The sequence below is a fragment of the Rattus norvegicus genome, chromosome 2 (assembly GCF_036323735.1).
Source record: "Rattus norvegicus strain BN/NHsdMcwi chromosome 2, GRCr8, whole genome shotgun sequence".
Lineage (NCBI taxonomy): Eukaryota > Metazoa > Chordata > Mammalia > Rodentia > Muridae > Rattus > Rattus norvegicus.
The window spans coordinates 90,972,751-90,987,634 of NC_086020.1; the positions used below are offsets into that span (position 1 = coordinate 90,972,751).

The following is a 14,884-nucleotide window of genomic DNA, read 5'->3' on the forward strand; positions in this document are numbered from 1 at the left end:
TTGCTTCAAATTCACATATATCAAACATATTTTCACTAAATGCTATAAGAGAGTTTAAAGTAAACCCTTAAATGGTGTGACACATATTAACTTTTCCTTTGTAGAATCATATAATCCTTTATTTTAATATGATCAATGAATCCGTTATTGAATCTTAGTTTAAAAACACAAGTTCTCATTAAATACATCTTTATTATTTTTGCTTTTTTCTATCTTCTACCTTGTCCATCCCTTTCGTTTGATTTTGTTTGATCAGTATACAGCCTTATTTTGTATTTTCTACTTTTCTTACATAGGTCATATAATCTCGTCCCCATTTTTCTATTTCTTCTTAGAATTCTACCACCTTAATATTTAATTCCTTCCTTCAAATAGCTTTGTATACTGTCTTCTCTTGATGATTTATTATTTTTTGGACATCTATAGCACCTTATCCTAATTTATTTCATTTCTATTTTGTTATATTTATTTCTAGTCTTAATTCTTTCTTTTCTACACTTTTTTTTCACTCAAGCTGTTTTGTCCGTGTTATTCGTGTTCTTTGGAACTTTTGAATTATTTGAGGTAGTTTTATCCTGAAAAAATGTATGTATAATTTGAATAAGTCTACCTCTCATAAGGTTCCAAAATTGTTTTGGAATATTGAAAATATATGAGGTACTCAAGAAATTATATACAAACAACCCGAATTACCTAATTAAAAATGGAGCACAGAGCTAAACAGAATTCTCCACAGAGGAAAGGTTCAATGTCCTTAGTCATAAGGGAAATGCAAATGAAATGGCTCTGAGACTCTGAGAGTCTACCTTATAGCCATCAGAATAGCTATTATCAAAAACACAAGTTATAGCACGTGCCTGTGAGGATGTGGAGGAAGAGAAACACTTCTCCATTGCTCCATTGTACTTCTCCATTGTACAGTCACTTTGGATGTGATGGTGCTTATTCAGGCAACAGGGAATAGTTCTACCTCAAAATCAGCTATTCTTCTCCTGGGAATATACCCAAAAGATCCTCCAACATCTCAGAAGGACACTTGTTCAACTATTTTCATAGCAGCTTTATTTATAATAGCCAGAAACTGAAAATAACGTAGATGTCCCTCAACTGAAAAAAAAATTGGTATTGTCCTGAAGAAATACTTCTAAACAGGGCCACCTCCCCTTTGTCCTACTAACTATCTTTCTCTCCTACGTTTGGTCGTTGGGTAAGTGTTTATGAACCCTTAAAGTAATTTTGAAAAACCTAAGCCTATGCAGAAAAGAAATCACATAAATTGGCACCAGGGAGAATATGTAGGACATAATAGAGACCTGAGACAGAAGGAGGTCCCAGGGAGTCTATGGGGATTACTCTAGTTGATAGTCATAGCAGTGTGGAATATGGAGCCTAAAGTTACCATCTCCCCTTGCCAGGCAGGGCTTCCATTAGAGTGATAAAGACAGGAACACATCCACAAAACTTTCCACCCAAAGGTTCCATCCTGCCTACAAGATGCTCAAGAATAAAGAAGGAACACAGACTTAGGGAATGGCCAACTAATAACTGGCCCAAATTGAGACTCATCTCATAGATAAGAACGAATCCATGACAATATTAATGATACTCTGTGTGCTTGCAGAAGGAATCCTAGCATAGTTGTCCTCTGTGAGACTCTACCCAGCAACCAATGGAAACAGGCATAAAGACCCACAGGCAAACATTAAATGAAGCTTTGGGAGTCTGGTGAAAGAGTTGGGGAAAAGATTGAGGGATCCTAATGACATAGAGGCTCAACAGGAAAACCAACAGAGTCAACTTAGCTGGACCCTTTGGGCCTCTGAGATACTGAAGCACCAACCAAAAAATGATCATTGGCTGGACCTAGCATGCCTGTCCCACATATATGTAGCAGATGTGCTGCTTAGTCTTCATGCAAATTCCCCAACAATTGGAGGAGGGGCTGCCCCTAAATCTGTTGCTTGCCTGTGGGTCGTATTCCCCCATTTGAGTCCCCTTGTCTCCCCTCAGTGCAGAAGGATGCACCTAGTTTTGCAGCGATTTGATATGCCAGGCTGGGGTGATCCCCAGGAGCAGGCTCCTCCCCTTCTCAGAAGAGAAGTAGAGGAAAAGATGGGGGAAGAGTTATGTGAGGGGACACTAGGAGTTGAGCAGGGAGCTGATATTGGGTTGTGTCGCGCGCCCAACGTCTTGCCAGCAAGAAAGACGCATGGACACCAGGATCCTTCTGCAGCAAAGCGTTTATTGCATCTTGAAGAGGAGAGACCTGAGCCCCAGAATGGCGCTGCTTATATACACCCTAGCGCGGCGCGTCCATGCCTGATTGGTTGCTTACCCATGATCTCATTAGGCACGCCCCGGAGTGGGCAAAGACCTGGCACGAAGGCACTCTTGCACATGCGCACAGTTAACTTCCTGAAAGGAAGTCGGCTGGCGAGGCGGAGGCCAGCGCCATCTTGTAATGGGGAAAGCTATCCTGGCTTTCCATGTGGGGCACAGTGGAAGCCAGCGCCATCTTGTGGTGGCGAATGTTATTGCGGCCCTCTACAGGGTTGTAAGTGAATAAGTAAATAAACAAATAAACAAATGAAAAGAATTCTTTTGCTCTAGTCATGCACTTGGTAGGAAAAGTAAGATGGGTTCTTACTTCCGGAATATTCCGGGATAGAGAGAGCTACAAGAAGCATGTCACAGCCTATATTTCCTACATTTCTGTGCAGGGCCCACCTGTCTCTCAGTCTTTCTCTAATCCAGAGAAAAGAGAAGCTTTGAAAAAATGGTTAACACTGAGGTTTTGCCTTTTATTTTAAGAAGACGATTTATGTTGACAATTAGAGTTGAAGTTTACAGGTTTTTTAGTTTTATTATATGTACTTTTGAAATCCTATATCATGGTGTTTTGATTATTTAGATCTTAAGAAGAACACTAAATTTATGTAATTTTTTTTTCTTTTTTGAAAGAGAGAGAAAAAACATAAATTTGGGTAAGTAGGGAGGAAAGCAAGACCTGGGAAGAGTTGCAAGATGGGAAAATATGTTCAAAATATATTATATTAATTGTTTCATTAAAATAAATAGCAAAGGAAATACACAAACTCTTTTACAACTTTACCTCTGACCTGTGGGTTTTTAAATTATCTCTGTTTACCTCCAAATTAAAATTCTATATTTTGATATTATACGTAGTATGAATTTTCCTTTCTTAAAAAAATCCAATAATGTTATATAAATATGTTTTTGTTTTAATCTCAGATTCAGGGTAAGGAGCTTATTCAGATTGTCCCCAGTTGCTATAATTGTCTGGTACTCTAGGAGAGGCATAGTTTTTGCAACCTGCAGATAGTTTAGGTTTGGAATTCTGGGTCTTTTGAGAGGGTATAAATGCAAGAGTCCCGAGAAGTTCTGTAAGGGTTGTTACTACCTCTGTTGCTGTAACTGCTGTTCCTGGTGGTGGAGGTCTCTGGTGTTTCTGGTTCCTGGTGTTATTTTTGCTATTCCGGCACTGCTAGATTCCTGGATCACTGGATTGCTAGAGTGATGGACTGCTGTTTGGCTGTTTGCCTGGATTGCTGCTGGTTAGAGATATCCTGAAGATGGAGATTGGACTGACCTCAAGGAACCTGACACCTCAAATGTGCAGGAAATTGCCAAAAGAGGTCTATGCACTTTCTCACCTCTAAACTTCTTTGTTCCTACCAAGGGTTGGAAGGGATTAGGATACCATAGGGTGAGAATGGAGATAAATATAATAACCCAATAAAGTAGCACAAAATGTACAATTATATCATTTATATTTCTTATTCTAAAGAATGTTGAATTAGGATCATTCAACAAATTGGAACACATTTTCCCCTTCATACAATTATTCCAATTCTTTCTATGATAGACTGTTAGTATAGATAAATTTTACTACTCTATTTCATGTTTCCTTACAGCTAAAACTCTTGTGAGGTTTATACATGTGTTAAATGTCTAGTCTAGATTTAGAATAAGTTATGCTGTAATACAGTAAGATGAATGAACTTTCTTTTTTCCTTTATGATTTAGTCTTTCTTTAATTTCTACTTTATATAAGTTTTATTTAAAATTTGTGCATTTCACTTACTAACTAACTTTCTCCTCAAAATCACTTATCTCAGGTAACGTGGTGCTTATGCAATCTGTGCGCTGGTCAGAACTGGATGCTCAAGATTCAGTGTGTTTGACGGTAGAGTAGCACCATGCAAACTTTCTATGAAGGCCCCTGACTTTCTTTTAACATCTCTACTAGGTGACACTGTTTTGCAACATTTATTTCCTGAATTTCTGGGTTTGCTTTTACTAGGTAATTTCATTCCTAATCAAATTCAATATGTGCTACTTAAATGTATAACAATTATAAATTTGCCTTGCACATTTTGTTTTGGGGAAGATCAGATTTTGATGTGTTAGCTAAGTTTTATTCTGTCTTGCATTTAAAAGGAAATTTGATCATTCTGGGTTTTTCTGGTGGATTACGGTATTGCCAATCCAGAACATCGTTCATTCTGGGATTATTTTAACTCAAAAAACAGAGTGATGTCCTGCTCAAAAAATGCTTCCAATATTCTGAGACATAGGATTTCTCATTCTAAATAATGACAATGTTATTTCAACTCAAATGAGCCCCCACTATTTAGCTAAATCTAGGATATCCCTTACTTGATAATTGCATCCTTTTATTTAGGTGAAAGCGTCTATTAACCAAGGGTTTTACTCAGCAAATTTTAGGGACCAAATTTCATGTCTGTAGAGTTTTGTGTAAGAGTTACAGCTCTGAAGCTAAGGTATCCTGGCACAGAAAAAGGATCACCACAAAATCACACTACAACAAACTTCACAGGAGATTTACTGTGAAAGTCACAGGAGAATGGCTCCTTTTACTCAGGGGAGAGGCAGAGTAAAGCAGGAGACAGCCTTTATAGACAGTTTAAAGAATGGATTTCCAAGATGGAATGGGAACAGTAGGATTCTGTCACCTGTTTTTGGAGCAAGCTCAGGGATGGATGGGATTGGGATTCTGCGGACTGATCTTGAGCTTGTCTCAAGGGGCCGGAAATGGTCTTTACCTGTTTACAGTAGTTGGGGTGGGGATCGTACCTGGCCTTAAAGGGCTTATGGAGTGTCTTCACTAGTATCTGTTTGGTTTTATCATTTTGCAGTAATAGGAAACCTCCCTGCCTTAGAGCACCCTTCTAGGGCAAGAAAAGAGTAAAGTAAACAAAGCAAATCTACTTTTTTTTCAATACAATCCTTTCTATTCCAACCATTTTTGCTTCTAGAAAGAAAGAAAGTGTCCAGGGAAACTAACCATGAACTCAGCATACTTTTATTAAATCATCTAGGCTGAACTCGTGATAGAAAGAGGATGTAACCTGGTGACAGTTAGAAAGGTGAGTTTTATAGGGGGATATGGCAGGATCAAGCTTGATGTTAGCTGGTCACTCCCTGATTAACTGTGGACAAAGGATTTCTAAATAAGGCCAAAAGTTCAGAAGTACATTCATTTACTTGATGGTCATTTGAGCTTTTTGATATTTTTTAGATTTTCTTAGTGTTACCACATATCCATTCATGTTCTTACTTAAAACTAAATCTAGAACTGAGTTATAAACTGAGATGGAAGTCTTCTCATTCATACACTGGCAGGAAGTCAAGGTATGATTGCAGACTCCCAGGAACAACTTTTCGATGAGTACTTGTATAACAGTTTCCTCTGAGATTGAAACATGCCACACTACAATAAAGTCTCTTAAAAGAGAAATTAAACAATTCACTGCAGCTTCAGCAAATTCTTGAAACTGAACAGAATTACTATGTCCCTCCTTCTTCAGAAGAAACAATAAAAAGTGCCAAGAATTACTCTCTGATGAAAGAAACTTCAAAAGAGATTCCAAGACAAGGTGATGAGCCTGAAGGAAAAAGAGACCAGCAAAGTAGAGTGGAAGATGTTTAGGCCTTTTGAGTGACCAGGAACAGACGAACACTCTCTAACTTTTTGAGCTACATGTAGGCTGTCCAGTATGCTCCAAGTTTCCAGAAGTTGATAGTTGTGACCCATGGTAGGGCAGGTTTTGGCTAGTTTGTACCTAAGTTTGAGTCATTTCTGCTCCTAAAAGTAAATCTTCACCAATATTCTTGAAAAAATCTTGTAAAATTCTCAATAGAACTGATTAGTTCATCAAATTGGACTTTGCTGATATTCTTACTTGTAACCCTTTCTTTAGAGTGAGTAGACATATTTCTTGCATCATCTCAGGGGTGAGGAGAACTGTTATGATACTTCTCAAAACTGTATTTTCCCTACCATTTAAATTCATTTCCGTCTTCCCCCCACTCTTAGGTCAAAAAAGTTTTTATAAATGTATGTATGCACAATACATAAGGTAAGGAAACTGGTAGATGATTGAACATGACAACAATCCAAACTGTCATTTACATTTAGACAATCAGTGGAATTTTGTCAATTGTTTGGAGGAAAATGATTGATTAGAGTTCTATTTCAGATAAATGTCTCCGGGCTATACAACTGTGTCTTGAAGACCAAAATTAAAAATAAGGGAATCTTTTAAGGTGTATGTGGAAAGACTAGGGTTGTAGAAGACAGATAATCGAATGTGTCTTTAATTGATTGTTATTGAAATATGTGTATAAGAAGAGACTAGGGATCATCCTTTGCTGTCATCCACCTCCTATGAGACAATGCCTCTCATAAGCAGTCAGATAGGCTGGATTGCCTTCTCAGTGACCACCATAGGGTTTTAGGTTTTGTACCTTCCTCAGCTCTGAATAATAGCCATCAGTCACCAGGCCTGGCATTTTAAAAGTGACTAATAGAACTCAGGGTTTGTGAGACAAGCACATTACTGACTGAGCTAAAGTACTCATTTAAATGACTTTTGTGCTCTGTGGTTTTGGGTATTTTAGCCAAGAGTTCTTACATGCTGGCCAATTGCTCAACAAAAGTACACCCTGTTCTGTGTTTAGTCAATTTTTAGGAATTTTACAATAATTAAACAAACGTTACAAGTGAAATAAAATGTATAACAAATGTATTTTTAGTTTGTGATTTGGAATAAATGAAATTTTTTATAATTTGACATGGGAAATCCAAGAGCAAGAGATTAATTAGTAATAAGCATTTTTGATTTACTGAGTTTAAGTTAAATACTTGCAAAACAGATAGAAGGCTAAGATTGGAGAAGAAATTGCAGGTGGTAATTCAAAGCAATTACTTCAGTGATCATTTGAAACATCTTTCTGTGGATGATCCTGCTGTCTCATCAGGTGTGTGTTTCTTAATCTTAGCCTATTAAATTCAGCACTAAATTTTTAAATGTTAAAAATGGATGAGAAGATTAAATGTTATAATTTTGTATGAAGAGCAATCAAAAAGAATACTTTATATTTCCTCAATGATTCACCAGTGTATATGGCCTATGATGCAGCTAATTAAGATTTAATTATCTCTCATAGTAAACATTAGACAAGGAAGATTTTACTTCTTAGATATTTAGTACAGAAAATTTTCTTTGGTTACATGAAGAAAAATTGCATACCAAAAAGAAAAATCCTTGCAATATTTTAAATGGCAGCACATCCATTTACATTTGGATAAGTCTAATATTTGAATTCACTCACCTATCAATCAAGTCCATGTGAGCCATGAGAAGAGAACTTTTATTTGACCTCCTCCATCAGATCTTTGAGGCATTAATTGCCCATGAAGCCAATATCCATGGCAAATATCAGAAGTTAAACATGTAGACAAATGCATATATAATTGAAATTTGCATATTCAAGAGGGGAAGTATCATAAAAGTAATACCCACATACACGTGTGTGTGTATGTGTGTGTGTGTGTGTGTGTGTGTGTGTGTGTGAGAGAGAGAGAGAGAGAGAGAGAGAGAGAGAGAGAGAGAGAGATTCACACACCACAGTGAGCTAAAAAGATGCATTAATGGTGCCAGAGATTCTATATGTAGGAAAAGAAAAGATCAATGGCTCACAATCTCAGCCTCAGGGCATCTGCAAAGCTCAGAATTACATCTAGCACTCAGTTATGAAGTCTATGCTATGCTGTAACAACTGAGTCCACATCATCCAGATAAAAAAGAGAGGGCATATAAGTTTTTAGTTAATTGTTGGAGCTCATATAATAACAGTGAAAAAGTAACCTTTATTCACCTGATGTATTTGTCATCTCAGAGGCTTACTACTGAATAAGTTCACCCCTTCAAGCTCTTTCTGAACTCTAGATGGTTGGTTCAACTCTGCTGTTCTGGCCCCCAACTCCCTTCCAAACTGATTGATTCAAACTGGCTTCTCTTAACTTCTGACTGAATTGTTCTGCTTAACCTGAAACTAACTCTGTCAATGTGTCCTTATCTTCTAGCTCATTGTCAGTATTTGGCGTCAACTTCCTTGGAATGAGCAAATTCTCCTCTACTGCACTCACTGCACTCAACTCAACTCCACTAAACTCTACTACATTTTCTCAACTCCACAGAACTACACTGACTAAACTGCCCTCTACTGTTAAGGATAAAAGGCATGTACTAAGGGCATGTCTATATTCCTCCAAGATTATACTGTAATCCAGGGTGTGTCTGCATTATGGTTGGATCATATAGCCCTAGAAGTTCATTGCATTCTTGCCAGAGTAGCCCTATTGGTAGATTAAAATCCCTCTACAAATAGGAAACAAAGTTTAATTGCAGAATGTTTTGGTTTGAGTAATTGCAATTAATGCTATTTGAATATTAAAAAAAATCCAAACATCTAAGAGTTTCTATTCATTCAGAGTTGAAAAGAAAAACTCATGTTAAGTTGACTTGAAAATAAGTATAAATACTATTAAATACACAGAATTAATTTTAAACATAGCTAACATAATTAAATTCTTCAATTTATGTTATAGTATATTTTTAAATAGTTTAGAGTCTATGTGGACTTTCACAACTTATTTAAGAATAGATGAAATATTTAAATTATCAAAGTATGTTTGGCATAGAAAACCAAAATAGGAAACAAAACACCCAATTAATTCTACATGTATAAAATTTTTCTAGGAAAATAAAGGTTGCAGATACCATTAATAGGAACAAAGGAATCTAAATATACATACTATGCATGAAAACACTCACATATATATGATACTATGTGATGCTATGATTTGTGTGTCAAATATTTCATGGTAAAGATATTCACAATTCTTTCATCTCTTTAAGACATAATGTATATAGTTGAAATTGCAGTCCCTCTATTGTATAGCACCAAACCAGACTTCTTTGATCAACCTTAACTTAGTTTTCTTTGCTGCAATTATTACTACTACATATAGGCATATGTGTCTAATATCTATACTAATCAAAATTCTGTGACATTAGTTACTGTACCCTAAAATTCAAGACATTATTTTTTTTCATGATAGATAATAGCAGAATTATGGGCCCTTTGGTATTTGCCTTTGGTGTTCAATTTATTTTACATAACAATACAAGTTCCACCCAATATTCTTCTGTTTGAAGACTATTAATTTGTGAATATATACTAAGTCATACTAGCCACTAGTCAACTCAAAGCTCAAAGACATAGACATTATGGTTATAGTCTTCCTTCCTTCCTTCCTTCCTTCCTTCCTTCCTTCCTTCCTTCCTTCCTTTCTTCCTTCCTTTCTTTCTTTCTCTCCTTTTTTTTCTGCCAGCCTGGCCTCTAATTCAAAAAGGTTCTTCTGCCTCTGTCACCAGTCACAACCTCCTGGCTAGCATTCCAAATTTTTAATTTAATTTGCATAAATATTTTCATAAAATGGATTGCTGGATCATATGGTAGTTTGATATTTAAATTTTAACGAATTTTTAACTGCAAACCACTGTGATGACTTAGATTTCCATCAACAAATGTTTTCATTCCCTATTCACTAACAATTAAATCAGCATTGTTGAAATCAGTCATTCTTCTTCAAATTTGGTGGTACACTTGTGTGTTTTTGGTTTGTGGAGATATTAAACTTTTGATTACTATAACTTTCATCCCAGTTTAGAGAACTGTCTACATAGGTCTATTTAATTTTATATATTGTCTTTGTTAGAGTTTTTATTTCTGTGGAGAGACACCATAACCAAAGCAATTTTTATAAAGGCCAACATTTGATTGGGGCTAGTTTACAGGTTCAGAGGTTCAGTAAAAGCAGGAAGCATAGCAGCATCCATGTAGACACAGTACTGGAGAAGCTGAGGGTTCTACATTTTTTTAAGGCAAACAGGAGAAGATTGATTTCTAGGCAGCTAGTACAAGTGTCTTAAGCCCATGCTCACAGTGACACCCCACCACAACAAGGCCACACCTCCAAACAGTACCACTCTCTGGGTCAAGGAGATTGAAACTGCTACCTAAGTGTTTTAATTTCTTGATAAGATCTATATAGTAGCCTCTTGGCAAAAGCTACTTTATCATTTATTTACTGTTTATGTTGATTGATTTTTATACAATTTTTATAAAAATGTAAATAATGAAAGAAATTTTATGTCACCACAGCATATTTAAATTTAATTAGTATTAGAAAGGCTGATTCCATTGAAGTTGGTGTACTGGGTACAGGTAAACATGGGAACAGGAGAGCTCAAGGAGGAAGAGAGACAGAGGGAGAGGGTACTGGGATAGATACCTAGAATTGGGGAGCAGTTGATGGGAGGTGATATGAAAACCTACTGCAGTGGAAACACTGGAAGCTTTGGGATGACTCTAGAGCATACGTCTAGTAATGGGGAATACAGAGCCTAAATTGGCCATTTTCTGTTACCAGGCAATTCTTCCAGTGAAGGAACTGGGACATCAAGCCAGCCACAAAACCTCTAATCTACATCCTGTCCTACTGGCAAGGTATGCTGGGTATCATTGATGAACAACATGGGGAAGTTAACAACCAATGAATGGTCCAACTTGAGACCATGACATGAGTAGAAGCTCAAGCCTGACACTGACTAGAGGGTCAAGAACAGGAAGGTGGAAAGCTGACAGTCCTGGGATTAAACACAATTGGGGAGTAAACAAAGAAAAAGATTCCTAATGATATTTTGCTATACTTGTAGATTGCTGCCTACTGAATTGTCATCAAAGAGCCTTCATCCAGCAACTCATGGAAACAGATACATACACCCACAGTGAAATATTAGAGGGAGCTTGGGGAACCCCTACACAAGATAGAAAGGAAGAACTATAGTTATCAGAGTGCTGAGGAGACCACAGAATCAACCAAGGATATCTCGGGGCATTCACAGAGTCTGATGTGGCAATCATGAAACCTGTGTGAACTTTTGATACATGTTATGGTTTTTGTAGCTTGGTGTTCTTGGCAGACACCTAAAAGTGGGAATGGGAGTGTCTCTTACTCTTTTTGTGCTCTTCAAAGAAAGGAAGATGAAAGGAAGAAGAAAGGAAGAAGAAAGGAAGAAATTAAGGAAAGTGGAAAGAAAGAAAGAAAGAAAGAAAGAAAGAGAGAGAGAGAGAAAGAAAGAAAGAAAGAAAGAAAGAAAGAAAGGAAGGAAGAAAGAAAGAAAGAATGGAGGGAGGGAGGGAAGGAAAGAAGGAAAGAAAAGGAAGAAAGAAAGGAAGAGAAAGCAAGGAAGAGAGAGGAAGAGAAAGGGAAAAAGGAAGGAAGGAAAGAAGGAAAGAAAGAAAGAAACAAAGAAAGAAACAAAGAAAGAAAGAAAGAAAGAAGGAAGGCTGCTTCCCAATAAAAAGTAACTATACATTCTAACACTGTAAACCTTATAATTTTTACATTTTGTTTCCTTCTGTAGGCAAGTCTAATATGTTTTATTCATTAGAAGAAATAAATAGCGGGATGAAATCTCTGGGTAGAAGATTGCGTAGGTTGTTTTACACCATCATTCTGGTTAAATAAATTCATACAAAAATAAATGAATATCAATCTATAATTACTGTATCTACTTCAATAATGTCTACAGGTATTTCTCTACTGTAATTATCCTAGCTTACATCATTCTTTCTGTGATGCCAATATTTAAGAGTTGGCTAGGCACTACCTTTATGTAATCTGTTACTAGTAGTGACAGTTTTTAGGGAGCAGGTATTAGTATATTATTCTTGTGCCATGATGTTATTGTGCTTCATGTTCCCCAGTAGGAACATCTACTTATGAGGATATTGAGAAACTCCCATAAATCTGCACTCTAATTCTAACAAATATTAAATGAAGATGATACTGAAAATCATATGAATAATTTTATAAAATTTGCCTTTATTTTGTTCCTATACAGAATAACATTGATAATAATAGCTAATATTTTGAGCACTTGAAATGTATAAAATTTTTCTGAACCCTTAATACATTATCTGATTAAACTTTTCAATGATATAAAAACTGGCTTCAGAAAGTTGAACAATACTCTTATGGCAGGATTTAATATAGAAATGCCTCATGCTTGAATTTCTCAGACTCTAGGAACATAATGCTTTGTTCTTTAAAATTTACCCAGTTCAGATATGTTGTTATAATACAACATCAAAAACAACAGCAGAAAACCAAAAACCAACAAAACAAATAAACAAACAGGAAAACTAAGACCACACAAATGAAATGTTCTTTTTGCAGAAATAGAAATGCAATGAGAAAAATTTTGAGACTACAGAGACTACTGAGTGGAGCTTGTCAGCTATGTTTTACTTAAGAAAAGACAGACCACTCAACAAAGGTATGTAAGATCAGATTTACCACTAGAGTAACATTTCTATGTAGATAATATTCTATTTCCCTAGTATTCCATGTTTTTATCCCCAGGATTTAGTAAATAACCCACAGAAGCGAGTACTTAAATATCACTGCCAAATACCATAAAACCTTAATGTGGCATATTTAATATCATTCCTAATGTATGCAACCTTGTGAGATCATTTTATATATCATTGCATCAAATATGTCCCATAAATAAGATAAACACTTATGAATACTTAGTGTTTCACAGTATATAATTACGCATCAACTCAGGCCAACATGAACCACAGTAATAAGAATAAAGATTCAGACATGGGCTTCATTATTAAAGATCCAATGTTCTTAGGTGCTCTATAGGAATCTGTAGAGAAGTGAAGTGGTATGGTCTGTCTCTATTTCGACATCAGTGTACACTTAGAGCCCTTTGTCCTTTCACAGGACTAATGATTGTAGGCAATATATGAAAACAATGTCATAGAGGTACACACACTGGTTCCCTTCACTGCAATACCAGGTGCAGCCCACATTCTGTAGGATGGAAGACCAATGTTTAAAGACACTGCTGAGTCCCCTTTTAAATCTTAAGATCTGTTGGCCATAAAATCACAGTTGTTCTTATAGTTGGGTTTTGCTGCTCTAGCACTGCTTGATGTTGCCTATATAATATTGAGAAACATTCTTGACATGATCTGTAATGATTGCTTTCCCTCTGTTTCTATAATAGTTGGTCAGTAAAAAGTTTGGTTTCCTTTTACTGAAATTTCCCCATTTATCATGTTTATACATAGTTTTTTTTTAAACATCCTTCTGCTTAGTTGACTCTTGGTTTTCTTGTGGAGTTCCTAATCCATTCCGGACCTGTAATCCTTCCTCCTCTTGTTCCATAAGAGCGCCCAAGCTCCATCCACTGTTTGACTGTGGTTATTTACATCTGTCTGAGTCAGCTACTGGGTGAAGCCTCTCAGAGGACACCATGTTCTTGTCTGCAAACATGACAGAGTGTCATTAATTGTGTTAGGGATTGGTGCTTGACAATGGGATGGGTCCAAGTTGGCTCAAGTCTTGGTTGCTACTTCCCTTAGTCTCTGCTCCATTCCCCATGCCTGCAGTATTATAGACAGGATACATTTGGAGTTGAAAATTTTGTGTGCCTGTTGGTGTCTCTATTGTTCTACTGGGGTCCTTGTCAGGCTTCAGGAGGTGGCCTCTTTAGGTTTCATATCTACACTGCTGTGACTAACAGCTAAGAATATCCCCTTTGATTCTTGGGTGCCTCCCTTATCCCAGGTAGTCTGAACTACCGGCAAAAGAACATAAAGGATCTGGAGCTAGGCTTCCCGTCATACATGAAGCAGAGGTGCAGCTTGATCATTATGTGGTTGCTAAAGAATTAGAACATGGCCTATCCCGAAAGCTGTTGCCTGTATGTGGTACATGTTCTTGCTGAGCTGCCTTGTGAGAGAAGCCGTGCCTACCCTAGCAGAGACATAAAGTGCAAGGGTAGGGGTTGGGGAATACCCAGGGAAGCCCCAACAGCTCAAAGGAGACGTGGAGGGGGTTGAGAGAAGGATTGTGGAAGGTGATGACTGGGAGGGGGCAGTGAGTGTGATGTGAAATGAATAAGTAAAAAAATAAGTTAATAAAAAAAGAAAATGATGAAAACCAGTAATTTTTGTAAAAATTTTCAGATAGATTCAATTGAATTAAGTAAAAACCAAAGTTTTCATAGTCTAAAGGAGTTGTTTTTAACAAATCATTCTAATTGCCAGTGGTTTCAGATGCTGTCAAGATGTACTGTCTTCTTTGGATTAAAATAATTGACTTTAGAGCTTGTAAAAACAGAAGAATTCTTCTGTCCTTTCCTAATTTAATTCCTTCTTTCTCTTCTCATACGTCAAGTTTTCATAAAATATTCAGAATATATAATGTGAAAACAGCTTCCATTGTTAGGAAATATTCCACTTAATTTTCCTAGGTGTAATTATATAAATTTCTTTTTGAGCTCTGTGATTTTTGCTAGGTGGTTGTTATAAATAATTTCTAATGGTTATTATATTTATTTACATTTCTAATGTTGCCCCCCTTCCCAGTATCCTCTCTGAAAAGCCACCATTCCACCGCCTATCC

General features: G+C 36.6%; 1 protein-coding gene and 1 long non-coding RNA gene across 3 annotated transcripts in view; both read left to right on the top strand.

Annotated features, from left to right (window-relative positions):
- Positions 1-14,884, top strand: part of Txnl4al1 (thioredoxin-like 4A like 1) — a 404,800-nt gene that overhangs the window by 130,401 nt on the left and 259,515 nt on the right. The gene's annotated exons all lie outside the window — the stretch shown is intronic.
- Positions 10,621-11,947, top strand: LOC134485880 (uncharacterized). Its single transcript, XR_010064172.1, has 2 exons — positions 10,621-10,902; positions 11,112-11,947. It is a non-coding gene; the product is annotated as an uncharacterized LOC134485880 (long non-coding RNA).